The sequence below is a fragment of the Dipodomys merriami genome, unplaced genomic scaffold (assembly GCF_024711535.1).
Source record: "Dipodomys merriami isolate MVZ:Mamm:240054 unplaced genomic scaffold, mDipMer1.0.p SCAF_8, whole genome shotgun sequence".
NCBI classification, from domain to species: Eukaryota; Metazoa; Chordata; class Mammalia; order Rodentia; family Heteromyidae; genus Dipodomys; species Dipodomys merriami.
In genome coordinates, this window is record NW_027206401.1 from 1,981,231 (window position 1) to 2,001,035 (window position 19,805).

The 19,805-nt window shown below is 53.5% G+C and overlaps 1 long non-coding RNA gene across 2 annotated transcripts in view; it reads left to right on the forward strand.

Moving 5' to 3' along the window:
* LOC138819114 (uncharacterized) overlaps positions 1-12,348 on the forward strand; it is a 28,209-nt gene extending 15,861 nt beyond the window's left edge. For both annotated transcript variants that reach the window (XR_011369315.1, XR_011369314.1), the window contains exons 5-6: positions 2,926-3,000; positions 12,270-12,348. This is a non-coding gene — a long non-coding RNA (uncharacterized lncRNA). The remainder of the gene's footprint in view (positions 1-2,925; positions 3,001-12,269) is intronic.
* Positions 12,349-19,805: the final 7,457 nt, after the last annotated feature.

Genomic DNA, 19,805 nt, shown 5'->3' on the forward strand with positions numbered 1-19,805 from the left:
TGTAACAGGTAATGCCAGTGTTTAGCTCCGTGGCTTTCTGTGAGGTGTTAACATGACTATTCACATATTGGCCGTAGTGTTTCCAGCGTGGTTGGTGGAGGTGCGGGGCAGTGGTGGGCCGCGAGCTGGAGATGGAAACTTAGGACAGCCGGGCAATGTCACGTCCGGGCAGCCCAGCACGCGCACACCGTGGGCCCTGGCTGCAAACCCGGTCTGTCTCCAAGCCCGCAGGCCTCTGCGTCCCCCTGCCTGCAAGGCAGAGTGCGCTCGCAGGACCTGCGGGGCTAGGGGCCACAGGAGCCCTTCCATTTCAGTCTTTATAAAGACATGGGCAGGAGTCATTTTAAGTCTGAAAGAGCCGTTGCTTGCATCTGCGTGGTAGGAATCTTCACAGGGCCCTTTCTGTGGAAGGCCAGTCAGGTGAGTTTGAAATTGGTCTCACCCCAGAGGCTGGTGCAGCTCACACCCAACTGTGAGAAAGGCCCTGCCTTTAATCTGTTTGGTGGCTGGGAGCAGAGCCTCACATCTGGTCTCCACATGCTCCCCGGTCAGCTGGGAGGAGAGCTTCGCAGCCAGGTGAGAAAAAATAAACCCGAAATGAGGCAAGACTCTTTTTCACATGAAAAGGACAAGAAATGCCACTTGAAATTAAATTCAAAATGAATTTGAGGGGACTGTCCTAACAGTTTGTCAACAAAGCAGCGCAATCCAGCATGGTGAGGGCTGCTGTTAACCAGAGAAAGGAAGCCAGGGCGGGCCTGGCTGGGCCGCACAGGAGCTGTGTGGCGCACACACAGTTTGGGGTGTGACTGTGGTCACCCATTAGAGGTGCTGACGTCATTCTACCAGCAATCCCTTGAACTCCCCAAATATCCTTCAGATGGCGTCTGGTGAGTGTGCGCATGTGCATGTGTGGTCTGGTCCGTCCCGGGGCTTGAATGCAGGGCCTGTGTGCTATCTCTGAGTGTTTGTGGCCAAGGCTAGCATTCTACCATTTGAGCCACAGTGTTGCTTCTGACTTTGGGTGGTTAGTTAGAGGTGAGAGTTGCAGATATTTTCCGGCCTGGGCTTGCTCCAAGCCTTGATCTTCAGATCTCAGCCTCTTGGGCAAATAGGATTATAGGCACGAGCCCCCAGCACCATGGCTTTGGTACTGTGTGGACTGTGAGGGACAGGGACCCCCCGTGGGCCTTGGACGGGGGAGTGGCCAGGTCTCCCCTGTGAGAGGCAGGGCCTGCCTGACATCGGGTGTGCGCCTTGGGAACTGCCCGCTTCGAGGCCAGGCTTTGGACTGCTTTAATTTCACAGGGAAAGTATTTGATAGCGTGGCTATCACTGTCACCTTGCTGGCATTTTGTAGTACCAAGCAATGTGAACACAAATCTCACCTCTCACAGCCTGGTGCTGGTGGCTCATGCCTGTAATCCTACCTACTCAGGAGGCTGAGATCTGAGGACCATGATTCAGAGTCAGCCTGGGCAGCTCAGCATCAGCTCCCAGGCCCCCCGAGCTCAAGCCCCAGGACTGGCGCGTGTGCACACACGGCCCTCACATTTCACAGACTGAAGTGCTATCCCTACTGTGGTCAGAGAACTGCGCTCTGATGAGGCAAACACAGACCTTGGTGACTGTCCTGCCGAGGAAGCCGTTCTGTCCGGCTGGCGCACGAATGCGAGTCTGGGTGAGGTGCTCAGAATCCGCTCCACAGCCGTCCTGGAGCCGGTGCCCCTGCCACAGGGAGCTGCAAGCAGGGATCCCGATGTGGCCGCTCCAAATCTGCCAGCCGCTGCTGTGGCATGTGGCGTGTGCCCGGCCACAAGGGGCCTGGCCCCCGCCAGCCCTGGGAATGTGTTAGAAACATACATGTCTAGGCCCTCCCAGCTCCCGAATCTGAAAGGCTGGGGTTGGGGCAGCAGCTGGCTCTAACCAGCCCTCAACCCATTTGAGACCAGGCTCAAGACGGGTCAGCTCAGGTGTTCAACCGTCGGGGTTTAATGAATTGCCAGAAGCTGAGCGACCAGGGCAGATGGCACGATGCAGCCGGCCGGCGGGCAGGTGGCTTGGTTCTGGGTGAGATGTCTGCATTCCACCCCAGCCTCCTGCTGCCCTCCCGTACCCTGCGAGGCTGTGGTGGATGGCTGCCTCCTACACCAGCGTGTCGGTACACAGATGGTCTGCCTGTGGACATTGGCACATCTTTGCGAGACGTTCACTGGTTGTTTCTTGTGTTTTTGAGACATGACCTCCCTAAATTGCCCAGGCTCAAATTCTTTTTGCCGCAGCCTCCTTAGTTGCTGGGACTACAGGTGTGTGCCACTGCACTAGGCTTTACAAAAGACTCAACCGTTGTGTTGTTTTGTTGTTGTTGTGTGTTTTGAGGTACTGGGGATGGGTCCCGGGCCTCACTCATGCTAGGCATGCACTTCACCAGTGAGCCCCGCCCTCTCCCAGCCCTGCCAGTGAGCGCCCTCGTCAGTGGATCTCCAGGCGTGAGTCCTACTGTAGGACAGCCTTGCTAAGATGCTAAGACCCTAAGCTCACTCCATTGACATGCCACTTTAATCAGTAATGGGGTCCTCAAATTTAGAGAAAAGGATTAATTACCCACCCTAGTGTGGAAATTAGTTACTAGTTTACATAAGAAATTTTTATGAACTAAAGATAATTTTCCTCTAAAATGTTCAAAACAACAACGCATTTTGGACATCTGCTGAGGATTCAGATGTGATGCCGGTATTTCTTTGAATGTGGGAAGGAAGGCTCTACCAACTACCCAACATACAAGAATGCAGTTTTTAATTTCAGATGTGTTGAGATAGTGCTATCTCCAGACACAGGGTGTCTTTTTACAAAAGGTAAAATGGCTCTCCGCAAGACCCAGCTGCCACGGCCATCAGAGCTGAGATGGTGTGTTGTGTTTTACAGACACTGACATCTTCTCTGGAGCCAGAGACCTGTCCAGCTCACACACAGGAAGAATCACCACAGCCACCTCTCAGGGTAGGTGAGTCTCCACAGTGGCCATGAAGTCTGAGGTTCCTTATCATCCTGTAGCTGACCCAGCGGCGTGTGGCAGAATGGCCTCCTTCTGGGTGTTAGTCATGCCGTCCAACATTTATGATAATGAGACTGTGTGAAAAAGAGACATCTTCTCTGCAAAGATGCAGCCGGGTGTGTGGAATAGTGTGCTCTATGTGAGGTGTGTGCCTCTAGTCCAATATGCTTACTTCTGTACTTAGCAAAACATCTGTGCTTCCCTGCATCATCACCACTGTCCATGCACCCACCACCCACCCGCCATTGATCCATCCACTCACCCATCCACCTATCCACCCACCATCCATTCACCCATCATCCATGCATCCACCCATCCATGCATCCACTCACCCATCTATCCACACACCATCTATGCATCCACCCACCATCCATGCACCCACTCACCCCTCCATCCAACCACCCATGTATACACACCAATGCATTTATCCATCAACCCATGCATACATGCATCTATCCACCCATCTATCCATTTATCCATCCACCTTTGCATTCATGCATTCACCTACCCACCCACCCAGCCAGCCATCTATCCATCCATCCATCCATCCATCCATCCACCCATCCATCCATCCATGCACACATGAATCTATCCACCCATCCACCCACCACTCCATCCATGCATCCACTCCATCACCCACCTATTCTCTCATCCAGCCATCCATTTATCCACCCACTCATCCATCTGTCCATCCATTCATTCATCCACCCGTCCATCTATACATGCATTCCTGTGTCCATCCATTTATCATGTCCTAAAGCACCTGTTCACCCAACTCTCCTTCCCTCCCTCCACCCATCCATCCATTTATTCACCTGCTTGCTTGTCCATTTATCCATCCATCTATCCATCCATCCATTCTTCAACCCCCTCCCCTACTTATCCATCCATCTACTCACCTACCCACGCATACACTCATACATCTATTTACCCATCTAACCGCCTACCAACCCTTATACTCATCCAACTGCACAAGTGAATACCATTTGGTAATTTTTGAAAGTATTCAATTAATGTACTTGCATGGAAAGTTGATTTAGGTTTTAGAAGGGGTATAGAGTAATTGGTAATTATCAAAATGTATGTGCAGTTTGATTTTGTTATTTTTTCAAACAAGAACAGTCTAGTATAAGAAAGAAACCAAACCAAAGGAAGCCAGATGCTAGTGGCTCATGCCTGTCATCTTAGTTACTCAGAAGGCTGAGATCTGAGGATCGTGGTTCAAAGCCAGCCTGGGAAGGAAAATCCTCAAGACTCTTATCTCCAATGAACCACCAGAAAAGCAGAAGTGGTGCCGTGCCTCAAGTGGTACAGCATTCGCCTTGAGCTGAAGAGCTGAGGGACAGCGCCCAGGCCCAGAGTTCAAGCCCCATGACCACCCCCCCCCAAAAAAAAAGAACCAAAGGGAAAAGAAGTAATGGCTAGCGAGCTTTTTCGTGAAGATTCCTTCTTCTCCTTGGTGTCTCCCTGCTTGTCTCTTAACAGTGCCCCAGTGTTTCTCTTGTTCCCTCATTTAACTAAAGGACTCCTAGGGAACCACTAAGCACTTCCATAAGTGAAGAAGAAATGGTTAGAACTGAAGTTTTACAGAGATACTTCTGAGAGGTGGGAAATGCACTAAAAACTCTCTGAAACCCCCATAGTTAGACCTCATTGTCTTTAACTAGTTGAACAAAGGGGTTCCAATTCAACATGTCAGTTATGTGTACAATGCATCTTGGAGGGAGTTGTGGGGGGCTTTGATCACCCCAAGCCAGGGAGGCATGCCTGTGCTCCTTCACTGCCTTGGGCTCCAGCGACAGAGCAGCCTCTGCCACGCCCCGTCTCCTCCTTCCACACAAACCTGGGAAGACCTGCCTGGCTTTTACAAGATGCTGGGGGGGGGGGGGGACAGGGAGGCCCACAAAGCCTTGCAGGCCCAGGGATGCTTCAGACAGGATCTTCTGTCCCATGCATGCAAAGGGCTAGAATCTAGGATGCTCCCAACACAAACTGCCCTCCAGCACCTTAAAAAATCTGCATTTTGTGGGTGTTGGCAGAATGCACCCTGCCCTCGCGTCCGTTTGCCATCTGTTCTTTGTGCTTGAGTCCCCTTTGAACATTTGCCTTGGCTTGTAAATACTGCAGTTCATTACACCCCGACTTCCCGGAGAACCATTCCACCAAATGCACCAGCAGGCACCGCAGGCGTTCCTGTAATGGCTTCACCTCTGCCTCAGTAACAAACAAACAAACAAACAAACAACTCCCCCGGCTCAGGCTGAAGGGAGTTCATGGGTCTCTGGGCTGGGACATCTTCCTGGCCGAGGCCACCTCTGGGGCCCTGTGGTCCCTTTCAAGACCATTGAGCCCCAACATTGAGCCCCATTGAGCTTTCTGCTCTGGTTTTCACATCTTCGAGACTGGTATCACACCCACCATGTCTTATGACTCCTGAGTTCAGGTGTAGGATTGGAGGGCATCTTATCCTCACTGGGCTGGGGAATTTCCACTGGGTCTGGGAAAAATTGTTGTTTCAAGATTGTCCTTTGGGGGTGTGGGGGGGAACTGGGGCTCTCACTCAGCGTTTTCACTCAAAGTGCTCCACCTCCTGAGCCATAGCTCCACTTCTGGCTGTTTTCTGGTTAATTGATGATAAGCATCTCATGGACTTCTCTGCTTAGGCTGGCTTTAAACTTTGATCTGCAGGTCTCAACCTCCTAAAGTACTAGGATTACAGGTGTGAGCCACCAGCGCCTGGCTGTGTAGGTTTTTCACAATTACGCATCAAAGCACTTGGCTTTCCACGCTTGAGCGGAAGATGTTTGACTAGCGTATCCACCATTGCAAGCTACTTGGCATTTTCACAGTATAGGTTTGGATCCTGGTTCTCTCAGGGCTTTATTATTATTATTACTTGTTTTGTGGGACTAAGAATTGACTATAGGAACTCACACGTGCTGAGCAAGTGCTTTACTGCTGAGCCACAGCCCCAGTCCTGATCCTGATCCTCTCAGTCTTCTGCTGCAGACTTCAAATACAGCCCTATTTCCTCCTGGCTCACTTTCCTGATCTACAAAATAGGATCAACAAGTACAACCCCTGAGGGAGACTCACAAACTCAGCACTCACGAAGGTGATTCCAGCCTCTGTGGATCCCTGGAACTTATTTCAACTTAAAGGATCATGGCTGTGCAAAGGTTGAATTGTCTGACAGGAGCCAGAAGTAAAGAGCTAATGGAATGCGCTTCGTGGTGGAGCGCTTGCCTAGCATGCACGAAGCCCTGGGTTCCATTCCTCAGTCCCACATACACAGAAAAAGCCGGAAGGGGCACTGGGGCTCAAGTGGTAGAGTGCTAGCCCTGAGGAAAAGAAGCTCAGGCACAATGCCTGAGTTCAAGCCCCAGGACTTGCAAAAAACAAAAACAAAAAAGAACTAACGGTGGAAGGAAGGTGACTTGGTGCTGATCCTGCCATTATTCAGAGTAAGTGCCCTGTGCAGATGATGCCACGACCACTCTCTGTACTTGTTTCGTACAAAATAATTCCTCGTCCCGTGGCCAACCTGCTGTCTTGTTGCCACGTGTGAGCAGGGTGGAGGGCACAAGTCAGTGGCAAACAGTGCTGTTGGGCTGGGTGCGCTGTATCCCAGCATTTCCAGTTTGTCTGCCGGGACTCCTGCCCCAGAGTGGCTTCGAGCCTGTGCTGCTCAGGGAGGGGCGCTGTGCCCCCTCAGCTGGCTTGGTTTTCATTAGGAAGAGCAGTTGTGTTCTGAGCATTCCTTTGTCCCCCAAGTGCTCTGAACACAAGGCGGTCTGTCAACCTCCTTTGCTCTCAGGCCCACGCAGACCCAGCAGCACATCGGCCCTGCCCTGGCTGCCCCAGAGCGGCAGGGCAGAATCACCGGGCTGGGAAGGTGGGAAGGGGTTTGGAGGGTCAGGAGGCAGAGGCTTTGGGAGGTAGACGTAGAAGCAGCGTTCTGTTGATCTTCCAGCGCTGCAGCTGGAATTTTGCATGCAGTCACCTAACTGTGGAGGCAAACTGCGGGGCTGCCATTAGGGGCAGCGCTCAGCGCGGTCTCTGCATCTCCATTGCTGTGGCCGGGGCCGGGGCCGGGGCCGGGGCCTGCGCCTGTGCTGTCCAAATGGCACAGATGACCTCCAGGGACAGAAGCCAAATGGGGTCTGGTTTTAGGGACAGACTGTGCCTTCCACCCAGAGCAAGGTCCACACTTAGATTTGTCTAGCTCCAGGAAAGTGTATTTGGGTTATGTGTTTGTGTTGAGTAAGTATATAACCAATCCTTTGAGCGTATAATCAAGAAAATGAAGGAAGCTCAAAATGAAATTCCTTCTTGGGTGGTATTTCTTCCTTTTTAGATTTTTTGGAATATTTTTTTCCTCCTGTTAATTTCACAAAATACGTGTAAGTTTTCATCCACCCCACATATACTGAGAAGTGATGTTAAATGATAAAATTCCGGTATCAGCACATGAACTCAGTTTGCTACCCCTAAGTGACAGAAAGGGCAGAGTGTTGATTTGTCGGTAGACACTGAAGCAATGTTTACCCCTTGTAGAAATGACATAAATTTAGCTTTAGCTGTATACTTTATTAGGGATCACAGGCATAATTGTTTTAAGCCATGATTACATTGTAATGGTTCAATCCACACTTCGGTTATACAGTTATAACCTGTGGTTCAGTTGCAACCAGAAATCTCCTTCCTTAAAGACTAAGGTGATGCAAAGACTCTTTTTCTGACTACATGAAACACCTGCATAGACCTTTGAGAAATCCCACACGTGTTCAACTGGACTTTTCCTTAAGAAAAACGTTCTGTAATAAATGGCTTCTGTTAAAACAAGAACATAGCACTAAGTGTTCAACTAAGTTATTTTAAACAGGGAGCCCGTGAATACCAGACCCCTTGAAAACTCAGAGCAGGGAGGGTGGATGAGCTGGGGGACAGTTTTCCAGATGTCTTAATAATCTGGGTTTGCATTCTCTGGAAAGTGTCAGAGAACCATCGTTTCTGACTTTGTAGGTCATTCTCCACCTCTGTTGGGAAAATATATAATCAATACTCTTTTTTTCCTTTTATTTTTTTTTAAATTTTATTTTATTTTATTTGTGAACATACTGTACAGAGGGGTTACAATTACATGGGCAGGATAATGCGTACATTTCTTACCAAGCATTGCAGCCTCCTCCTTTGGTTTACCCTTCACATCCCTTCCCAGCCTCCCCCCTCCCCCCCAATCCCAATCCTTCTCCTTCCCCCCTTTTTTTCCTTTTTATAGATAACCCTTTAAAAAAAACTTAAACATATATTTAGTCTCTGGTCTGGATTTCAGAATTCTTTTTTTTTTTGCTAGTCATGGTGCCTGAACTCTGGGCCTGGGCACTGTCCCTCAGCTCTTCAGCTCAAGGCTAGTGCTCTACCACTTGAGCCACAGCACCACTTCCAGCTTTTTCCAGCTTTTTCTTATGTGGTGCTGAGGAATCGAACCCAGGGCCTCATGCGTGCAAGGCAAGCACTCTACCACTGAGCCACCTTCCCAGCCCCTGGATTTCAGAATTCGAATCTGAATATAAAGTATAAAAGAAGCCTTTCTAGTCTTCAATTCTAGAAGAATGAATTGAAAGGTGTCATAGAATCTAAAATACGAAGGTGCCCTGTTCACCACCTCGTCTTCTGTTTAAATGACCAGCTAGGCTGTACTGCCCTCATATACCAAGACCACAGTCTAGGGCCTGGCACAGCTTGGAGTCCAAGGAAGGGCTTGCTAAAGGACAGACTTCTTATCACCTGATTCTGCCATGTAGAAAGAGGGGCTTCGATCCTGAATGATGAGGTCTACCAGCCACGTCAGGAGAAACATTTCCAGCCCGCGGTCACAACTTCCTCACCCCAGTTGTCTGTAGAATGTGTTTCCAAGCAGCTCCCAGGATCCAATCCAGAGAGTTATGTGTTACGCAGACGGCGTTCTGCCGAAGACACCCACCCCTGTCCATCTTGAAGCGCGGCAGCACAGAGGCAAATGATCACACAACACCCTCTTAATGAGCGTGAGCAGAACGCAAACACAATCTTTTTTAAAAGAAAGAAAAGTAACTCTTGTTTCTATTTCCTGGGTGCAGACACAATATGAAAGGCTAAAGATAACGGATGCATTCTGGGCAGCTGATTTTTAGGTCTGTTTTGTGTATTTGTTGGGTATCCCCAGTGGGAAGTCCTGTCTTTGAACTCCCAGGAGTGTTTACATTTCTCCCTTGTTTGTCTTTGCACTCTCTTTCCCCCCCCTCAGGTGTGACTTTGTCCTCACTACACAGATGAGCCTTTGCCTCCTGGGCCAAGCAGCCTTGCTTTTGCAGGAAGATCTCACCCCTTTCCATTTCTGCCTGTGTGTGTGTGTGTGTGTGTGTGTGTGTGTGTGTGTGTGTGTGTGTGTGTGTGTGTGTGTGTGTGTGCGTGTGTGTGTGCGTGCGTGCACATGCGCTAGTATTGGAGCTTGAACTCAAGGTCTGGGCACTGTGCTGAGCGTTCTTGTTCAAGGATAGTGCTCTACTGCTTGAGCCGCAGCTCCATTCCAGCTTGGAGATGAGAGTCTTGTGGAATAGATAGAATTACAGACACGAGCCGCTTGCCCTTTCCATTTCCTTAAAGAATGACATCTATTTATCAATTTGGCCCAGTAAAACTAACATAAACCTTAAGAGATCACTTTCCATAAATCACTTTTGTTTCACTCCACTCTGCTTCAAAAATATTGGCATAAAACAACACGGGATGATCTAGTGACCGGCAGTCGGTTCATAGGTATTCTGTAAACTTTAAAAATAATGATTGTTATTATTAAGGTGCTGTACAAAAGGGGTTAGTTGCCTGAGTCAGGTAAAGAGCGCATCTGTTTGGGGAGAACATCGTCTCTTCCCTTCTCTCACTCAGTTTCTCCCTCCCATCCCTGTATCCTGTAATTCTTGATTCCTTCTGTTGTCTGGCAAAGAAAAAGGGCAAGTTGTTGTACATAAATACCCTCGGAATCCGGCACGTTGGACAGGGCATCTGGGTCTGGTCCACCTCTCCGGATTTGCAGAGATTTCGAAGCCCGTCTGTGGGCACAGGCTGCCGTGGGTGATTTTGAAGCTGTCTGTGGGCACAGGCTGCCGTGGGTGACGCTCCTGAGCTGATGGCTCCTGGTGTCTGTTCTCAGGTGGTGCAAGCTTGGGAGGGTTTGCCCTGGCCGAGGCTCCCACGGGGCGGCTGTGGTTGTAGACCGAGGGACTTGGCTTCATTCCAGCTGTCCTGCGTGATTGTCCCACTTGTAACTAGCCGGGCCCAGGCTCAGGGCACTCGGCTGCCGCTGCCGCTCAGCAGGGGGTGTCAGGAGATTATGAAGGGGCATCCTGCCCCTCTCCCTCCACACCTGCGCCCGGTTCCCCATTGTAGTTTTATGGGTCGTGAGGAGGCAGGTTTGACGCTGGGGACACCGTCTCTGCCAACAGCTGCAGACCAGCCAGCTCCACAGACAGTAAAATGTAAAGAGGGGGGAGGGGGAACCTTTGAAGTTTGCAAAAAAGCATGACTTTGACCACTTCCTCCTTCCTTGTTAAGTGGGCGGCCGTGCTATGTTGAGAGAGCCAGCGGCCCACTTTACAAGCGAAGATGCGCTTCCTCCCGTTCCCGGGCTCTGGGCGCTTTAACACAGGTTCTCCATGGCCCGACTTCACGGGCCATCCAGGGTCCACCTGAGCAATGCATTCGTTCACCCCGCCTAGCGTGGGCTGCAGATCGACCCATGCGTGCTGGGCGCTGGGAATCAAGTTGAAGGCTAAAGTGCAAAGCCAGCGCCAGGTTTCCTTCTGGGATCTCTGCGTCGACTCCTGCTGCTGACCGTCCAGGTGCTAAGGAAGCGACTGAACGGCCTACCTACTTCACCTCTCAACTTTGGTCTCCAGTGAACACTTTTTTCTCTTTACTCTGCTTTCAGTGATTCTCTCTGTGTGTCAAAAAAAAGTCGGGGGGGGGGGGAATTAGTGCCTCTTGTCACTTTTATACAGTTTAATGTGAACTGTCTGTCCCAGAGGGGTGTGTGTGTGTGTGTGTGTGTGTGTGTGTGTGTGTGTGTGTGTGTGTGTGTGTGTGTGTGTGTGTGTGTGTGTGTGTGCGCGCGCACGCATGAGAACCTTTTCTTCTTCGGGAGACCTTGCTGATTTTAGAGCTTGAGCAGGGATCGTGGGCTCTGCAGCTCAGGGGCCGCTCTCCCCTCGGGCTCTGTCTGTGGGGCGTACAAGGCCCGTGTCAGTACAGAGAAATGTGCAGGGACGGCTCTGCCAGCTGACGCCCTGCTCCTCCGCCCCTCGGTGTGGCACCCGATGCCCGCAGCGGCCGGCTCTCCTGTTCAGAGCCCGCCCCCTCTCTGCGCGGCCCAGTGGTCAGGGCCACTGCTGTCTCCCCCGTGGCCCTCCCTCCTGAGTTCACCTCACCTCACCTTGGTCTTAGTATGAAAATGGCTTCAAAGACATCCAGCCCACGTCAGCCCCTCTCAAAGAGCTCAGGGCCCTCACGCATCTTCTTTATCCACTCTTAGCAGTGTTGAGGGTTTCCTGAGAGGTAGACTAGGCCAGGAGGGGAGGTGTGGCACACTGGGCTCAGACAGGGAGCCGCCCAGGCCAGAAGCGGTGCAGAGGCTTCCGGAGAGGCCTGCCTGCTGTGCCTGGATTGTGGCTGCTCTGGCGGGGACAAAATGCTGTCACAGCATAGAGAAGATGGGTCTGGACACCGCTGCGCCAAACGCCTAGAGAATGAAGCCTGGTCCGGCGCTTAGAAGCAGGAACTGCCCGCAGCCTTGCGCTCTGAGCAGCGCCAAGTGTGGGGACAGCCCTCACTGTCCAGGGGCACAGGGCCAAGGGCGCTTTCTTTTTTTTTTTTTTTTGCCCAGTCGTGGGGCCTGAACTCTGGGCCTGGGCGCTGTCCCTCAGCTCTTCAGCTCAAGGCTAGCGCTCTACCACTTGAGCCACAGCGCCACTTCCGGCTTTTTTCTTTTTGCTTATGTGGTGCTGAGGAATCGAACCCAGGGCCTCAGGCATGCAAGGCAAGCGCTCTACCACTTCCCAGCCAACTTCCCAGCCCCCCAAGGGTGCTTTCTACCAGTGAAACGCTGGAGGAGCACAGTTTGTCTGACAATATACATAAATGGTGGCACTTATGAAAAAATCTCTTTCCTTTCAAGAGTCTTCGTGCGCGGCTTGTGGAATGGAGGAAAAGGTGCCAAGAGCGGGAAGCTGCAGGAGAGCTCTCGTGGGGACTCGGGGAGATGAGTCGGTACCCACACCTGCCCTCACCCCCCATCCCCAGAGCAGGCTGGGAAAAGGGGTGGAGTCAGAGCTGAAGGTAAATTCCGAAGAATCAGTGATGGAGGAGGAGGGGAAGGATGGCACTCTACCAATTGAGCACAGCTCTACTTCTGGCTTTTTAATTTAATTTTATCCATTTTGTCAGTTGTAGGGCTTGAACGCAGGCCTGGGCGCTGTACCTGAGCTCTTTTGCTCCAGGTGAGAGCTCTGCCACTTTGAGCCACAGCTCTACTTCTGGTTGTCTTGTATAATTGGAGATAAGAGTCTCATAGACTTTCCTGCCTGAGCTGACTTTGAATTGTGATCCTCAGATCTTAGTCTTCTAGTAGCTAGGACTATAGGTGTGAGCCATCAGTGTCTGAGCTTTCTGGCTGTTTCTACAGAAATAGCTGGTGATATAGCTCAGTGGTAGAATGTATGTTTAGCACATGTGAGTCTCTATGTTTGATCCCTAGAACTGCAAATAATAATGATCAAAAGTAATAATAATAAAATTTCTTCTCATTTTCAGAAGAGTGATGTAGTTTATGTTTGGGTTTTTAAAATATTACTCTGAACACTGTACTTGAAGTGCCTTGATAAGTTCTGTTTGTCTATCTCAGTCTTAGCTTAGAATATTTATACTCCCACAATCAGCATTATTAATATAAGCCTGGGAGAAGAATTGTTTTTGCCTTTAACCATCCTGAGGAACATTATAGCAAGAGCTCCTCTGTGTGATGCATGGATATTTACATTGGAGATTCAAAGATGCAGATGTCTTCATCCTGGGATTTTAGAACTCGAGGCTCAAGGTAAGACCTGAATGTAAGAAGAAGTTTCAAGTATCACCTATTTCCTTCAGAACAAGATTATTTGTCAAATGGATAAGGAGAATTCCCGGAGTAAGGTGTACCTCCGTTGTTTGTATCAGATGTGTTCCACCTCCCTTGCTCACATGGAATTCTCCAGGCAGTAAGTTCCTTCCAAAAGCATATAGTAATATGTGTGTGGTGGGGGGGGAGAAAGAAAGAGAGAAGAGGGGGAAAGAGAGAGAAAGAGAGGCGGGGAGATACTAGGGCTTGATCTCAGGGCCTGGGCACGAACCCTGCGTTTTTTTTGTGTGTGTTTTTTTTTTTGCTCAAGGCTAGAACTCTACCACTTGGGCCACATCTCTACTTTGAGCTTTTTGGTGGTTAATTGGAGATAAGAATCACGGATTTTGCTGCCTGGGCTGGCTTTGAGCTACAGTTCTCAGATCTCAGCCTCCTGAGTAGTTAACATTATAGGCGTGAGCCACTAGTGGCCTGGCTTCAATGTCTACTTTAAGTATCTCCTCCCACAGTATTTTACATAGATGTATTAAATATTCACCACTCTACAAAATGGCCTGAGAACTGTTCTCTAGAAAAAGAAGAACATAAATTCTGATCATAAAAGAACCTGGCACAGTATAAATGTGAAAAGCAGACTGCAGCAGCCCCTGCCCTGTGACAGCCCCAGCCTGTGAAGTTAGAAAGTGGGAGGAGGTGAGAGGCCTGGAAGCTGAGAACCTGTCACCCCTGCACACTCAGAGCTCGCTCTGCTCCTGCCTGCAGGTCCTGGCAGGGCACACCCAAGCCTCCCAGTGTGCCCACCCACACAGCCTTAGAGTGTGCCCGGGCTTGTACCTGGCAGTGGCACCCACGGGGCCTGGTAGGTGTGCAAAGTGAACATGGACACAGTGTGCAAGCTACATATTGAGCAAACGCAAAAAATAAACACGAAGAAAACATGTTGTAATAATGGCAAAAGAGAGAGACTCACAGAGCCTCTGCCTCATCCCCATAATTAACTGCCTACAAAGTTCCAGCGTCTGATGCTGACTGGTCCCAGGCACTGTGCCAGGGCTTTGGCAAACCACTGAACACCCAGGTGAGCCTCGCAGATCAGCTGTTCCCACTCCTCTTCTTGAGGAGAGAACCAGGGCTCATAACAGCAGGTGCCCACTGAGGGTCAGGCTCGCCGTGGAGGTCAGCCAGCTCTGGCCTGTGTGCGCTCCCCACAGTTGTGTGAAGCTGTGGTATGGGTCTCCGTGTTCCTCCAACACCAGTCAGCCAGTGAACCCCTTGAGCAGGACCCAGGAGGGCCCTGAGGCTGCTCCCTAGGGAGAGAGTCTGGACTTGAACTTGGATCCTCCGGCTTGGCCATCTAGGAGCTAGGAGTGGGTCAGGAAGGCAGGTGTAGGCTGCTGCTCAGGCCTGTGTGCTCACTCACAGGCCCTGGCCCTGGATGGGGGTGGGACATGTATGTTAGGCTGGGAACTGAGGTGACAGCCAGTGTTGCAGAGACTGCAGGAATCGCCCAGACCTGCTACGCGGCCTGCAGGACAGTGGCACACGGGGAGGCTCTTTGAACTTGTGTAGTCGGAAGCTTTCCCTCAGCCCTCCCTGGCCCACCCAGTCCTGAAGCCCACCAAGAGAGGGTTTCCCACGACTTATCTAACAGGACATCCGGTAGCCACAGAGCCACTTTCTGGTCATTTGCGGGAGAGGTGTGGGGAGGGGGGCGGAGTGTCTCTCTGGTTTAGGGACCAATTCAGGCCTTGCTATTAGCATTTGAATCGGGACAGCCTGGTTGTTTTGATAGAAAAGAGGAGCTAAGTCTTTGTTGTTGTAATTGAAGGGCCTAAGCTGTCTTCTGCCATCCTTTAATCAGCTGGCTTAGTTGGGGAAATGGTCAGGGATGGAAAAAACCTGGGCCTCCTGGGAATGCAAATGAGAGCCAATCTGAATAATTGAGGAAGCACAGGCTGCTGGTCAGGGTTTTCTCCCACCAGCCACAGGAAGGCGCAGGCCAACCAAGCCAAAGCCAACCGCCAGGCAACTCCGCGCTCCACCAGCTACTTCTCTGGGGGCTGAATTCCCCGTTTCTAGTGTTTCACTTTGTTATGAGCAGGGGACAGTCTACTTTTTGTAATATAAAGCTGTGAACTTTTAAAAGATGGAAGGCTAACTTTTGAAAAATCCTGATTGCGGGCTGGGAAGGTAGCTCAGCGGTAGAGTGCATGCCTTGCAAGCATGAGGCCCTGGGTTCGATTTCTCAGCACCACATAAACAGAAAAAGCCGGAAGTGGCGCTGTGGCTCCAGTGGTAGAGCACTAGCCTTGAGCTGAAGAGCTCAGGGACAGCGCCCAGGCCCAGAGTTCAGGCCCCATGACCCGCAAAAAAAAAAAAAAAAAAAAAAAAAAAAAAAAAAAGAAAAATCCTGATTGCTCCTTTTCTTCCCCCTGTAGCTTGCATTATATTTTCTTGCACTGAGCACATAGAAACATAAAGAGTTAGAATTCGTAAAAAGGCAGTGATGCTGAGCGCTGGTGGGTCATGCCTGTCATCCTAGCTACGCAGGTGGCTGAGATCTGAAGAGGTTTGAAGCTTGCTTGGACAGGAAAGTCTATAAGACTCATATATCCAATTAACAACCAAAAAGCCAGAAATGGAGCTGGGGCTCAATGGCAGAGTGCTAGCTGTTAGGTAAGTTAAGAGAATGCTGAGGAATGAGAACACCACGGGTATTCAGAGCAGACCTTCCACGAGCCTTGAGCACTAAAGCTTCAGGGACAGCGCCCAGGCCCTGAGTTCAAGCCCAGGCCCTGAGTTCAAGCCCAGGCCCTGAGTTCAAGCCCAGGCCCTGAGTTCAAGCCCAGGCCCTGAGTTCAAGCCCAGGCCCTGAGTTCAAGCCCGGGACCGGCGCACACACGCACTAAAAGCATTGATTAAGGAAACCTCACTTGGGAAAGTCGGTGTGTCAGGAGCCAGACTCGGCTTATTTCACACATGAGCCACAGGGCAGAGACTCCAAACGTGGCCTGCTGTCTAGTGGCTGGTGGTTTGAAGATATAACTTCAGGGACTTGTACACGGAGCCAGCTCCCTGGGGTCTCCTTGTGCATAGTGAGACATTGTCTCCCTCTGAGACTGGCTTTGACCTGCTCCAGTGCCTTCCTCCTCCTCTTTCCCCGCCAGCACCTCCTCCTCCAGCACGGGCCCCTCCCCAAGAAGGCCCGCTCCCCCCTCCCTGCTCACACTGGATGAGACCCTGTTTTGAGCTGTATTCTCCAGCTGTTTGAGACCTCTAAGTGCCCCAAAGGTAGCGCCCAGCTCTCTTAATTAGTGTGAGCTAGAGGGCTGGTCCAAGGAAAGCAATTTGTCAGACAGCTGTTCCCAGGCTGATGAAAGGCTCTGTGTGTGTGTGTGTGTGTGTGTGTGTGTGTGTGTGTGTGTGTGTGTGTGTGTGTGTGTGTGTGTGTGTGTGTGTGTGTGTGTGTGCGCGCGCGCGCTGCCTGGGTCTGGCTGCATGGTGTGTAGGAGACAAATGGCACCTGTCTTGCCCAGGGGTGGCCGCCTTTGCCCCGGGTGCCCCCACCGTGAGCCCCCAGGCTGTGCTGCTGGCTCAGGGAGTCCTGGGACTTCCCGGAAACCTGGCGCTGTAGCTCTTTGCCTCCAGTGTTCCCACCTGTCAGGGAAGAGCAACCTGGAAAAGAAAGAAGCCATAGGTCCTCCAGCGCCGGGCCCACTGGCCTGTGCCTCAAAACTCAACCAGCTCCCACAGTCACCCGGGCCCTCCCCCGGCTGCGGTGAGCCTGGGGCAGGGGTCTGAACGGTGACCGGGGACAGGCCCGTGGGCATCAGCGCTGCTCAGGACAACCCCCTCCCAGACCTGAGCACGCACGCATCACACACTCCACCACTATCCCACCACGTGGCGAGGAAGCTCAGAGCTGACATCTTCACTTGCACAGAGACACGCGAGCTGCAGAGTGCAGCCACCCAGCAGCCAGCGAGCAATGTCCTCGTAGCTTGGAGAAGTCCAGAACCCGGCACAGCGCGGCTGCCAAAGTCCATGCACCATCACAACCAGCTCGCATTTTTGCTAAGGCGAGCGCTATGCCACTTGAGCCACAGCTCCACTTCTGATTTTCTGGTAGTTCATTGGAGATAAGAGGCTCAGAGACTTTCCTCCTTGGGCTGGCTTTGAACTGTGATCCTCAGATCTCGGCCTCCTGAGTAGCTAAGATGACAGATGTGAGCCCCCAGTGCCTGCCCCCTAGGCTTGATTTTATTTTTATTTTTTATTTTTATTTTTTGGTCTGGTCATGGGGCCTGAACTCTGGGCCTGGGCGCTGTCCCTCAGCTCTTCAGCTCAAGGCTAGCGCTCTACCACTTGAGCCACAGGGCCACTTCCGGCTTTTTTCTTTTTGCTTATGTGGTGCTGAGGAATCGAACCCAGGGCCTCATGCATGTGAGGCAAGCGCTCTACCACTGAGCCACCTTCCCAGTCCCTAGGCTTGATTTTAAACGCTTAGTGTAAAAGAAACATATACGTCTCTGCTGTGGTACCAGTGGTACATTTCCATTTGTTTCCTTGGAAATCCTGCTTGCCACCCCTGCTCCCCCTCCCTCAGCACCACCGCCAGGGTGAAGCCTGGCTCTGGGGAAATGCTGAGGGCCGGGACCGCCGCGTTGGGGACCTCCACGTTGTGGACTCAGGGTGCTGATCCTGACAGCTTCCTGTGTGTTTGCTTTTCTCTGTTTGGTGCCACCTGGACAGACTGCTGGAGAGAGACGGCCGCTTCGCAGACATGCTGGCTGGGGGCAGAGCTGGCTGTCTGGTTAGTTCCTGCTGGTCCCCTCGGGCCCTCTGGCCTTGGGGATTTGGGGGAGCCCCCGGGGGGAGTTGGGACTGTGTGTTCTCAGCTTCACACTGTTCACTTTGTCCCTGGACTTTGGTGACTACAGATGGCTACTGGGGCTCTGGTTCAGTGGGGGCTCCTGATCATATGCTTTTCCTAAACAGCCCTGTTAGACCACAAAAAAAGTGATCGCTGCTCCTCTAAACACCCCAAATTCTGTTCTCAGAAGCAGTTCTTTTTTTCCCCCCTTCCTATCCCTTCCTATCCCACCCACCCCCCACCAAAGTTGTAAAGTTTGTTTTTCGACATAAGGACTTGTACATCTCATTGTTGCAATGGGTCCTCCTGTATCCTTGTTTTAACAATTGGTTTTTTCCCTTCCCCTCCACATATACCAACATCATATATAGTGAAAGCAGGGGTTATACCATGGGGGAGGGACTTCAAGGCAGCAAAGACATAATTTTATAAATATCTCAGAAGCATTTCTCGTGTTCTGGGTGCAATGAAAACTGTAACAAACTGAAAGTATTCTTTGCCTCTCAAAAGCTGGACTTCATGACCCCCGGCGGCCAGTGGTGGGAGGAAGCGCAGCCCAGGGCGGCAGAGGCCAAGGAGGACGCGCTGGCCCCGGCTCGGCGGCCGAGAGCCCACCCTGCTCTCTGCTTCTTGAAATGTCAGACGACAGGGAGGCTGGAGACAGATTCCCACCCCAAAACCCGAGGACAGCCAGCGGCCCCGCGTGGCGGGTGAGCAGTTCAAAAAGCCAGAAGTGAGAAACGAGCACAGTCCAACCCGACAGAAACCCCCAGCCCTGCGCCCCCGCCGTGCGCCCCCCCCCCCGCCCCGCGCCGTGCCCCCCCCCGCCCCGCGCCCCCGCCCCCCGCCCCGCGCCCCCCGCCGTGCGCCCCCCCCGCCCCGCGCCCCCCCCGCCCCGCGCCCCCCCCCCCGCCCCGCGCCCCCCCCCCGCCCCGCGCCCCCCCCCCGCCCCGCGCCCCCCCCGCCCCGCGCCCCCCCCCCCGCCCCGCGCCCCCCCCCCCGCCCCGCGCCCCCGCCCCCGCGCCCCCCGCCCCGCGCCCCCGCCCCCCCGCCCCGCGCCCCCCGCCGTGCCCCCCCCCGCCCCGCGCCCCCGCCCCCCGCCCCGCGCCCCCCGCCGTGCGCCCCCCCCCGCCCCGCGCCCCCCGCCCCGCGCCCCCCGCCGTGCCCCCCCCCCCCGCCCCGCGCCCCCGCCCCCCGCCCTGCGTCCCTGCCCTGCGCCCCCCGCCCCGCGGCCCCACCCTGCGGCCCCCCGCCCTGCGCCCCCGCCCCGCACCCCCCGCCCTGCGCCCCCGCCCCGCACCCCCCGCCCCGCGCCCCCGCCCCGCACCCCCCGCCCCGCGCCCCCGCCCCCCCACCCTGCGCCCCCCGCCCCGCGCCGTGCCCCCCCCCGCCCCGCGCCCCCGCCCCCCGCCCTGCGCCCCCCGCCGTGCCCCCCCCCGCCCCGCGCCCCCGCCCCCCGCCCTGCGCCCCCCGCCGTGCCCCCCCCCCCGCCCCGCGCCCCCGCCCCCCGCCCTGCGTCCCTGCCCTGCGCCCCCCGCCCCGCGGCCCCACCCTGCGGCCCCCCGCCCTGCGCCCCCGCCCCGCACCCCCCGCCCTGCGCCCCCGCCCCGCACCCCCCGCCCCGCGCCCCCGCCCCCCCACCCTGCGCCCCCCGCCCTGCGCCCCCCGCCCTGTGCCCCAGCCCTGAGCCCCCCAGTCCCCCGCCCTGCGCCCCCGCCCTGCAC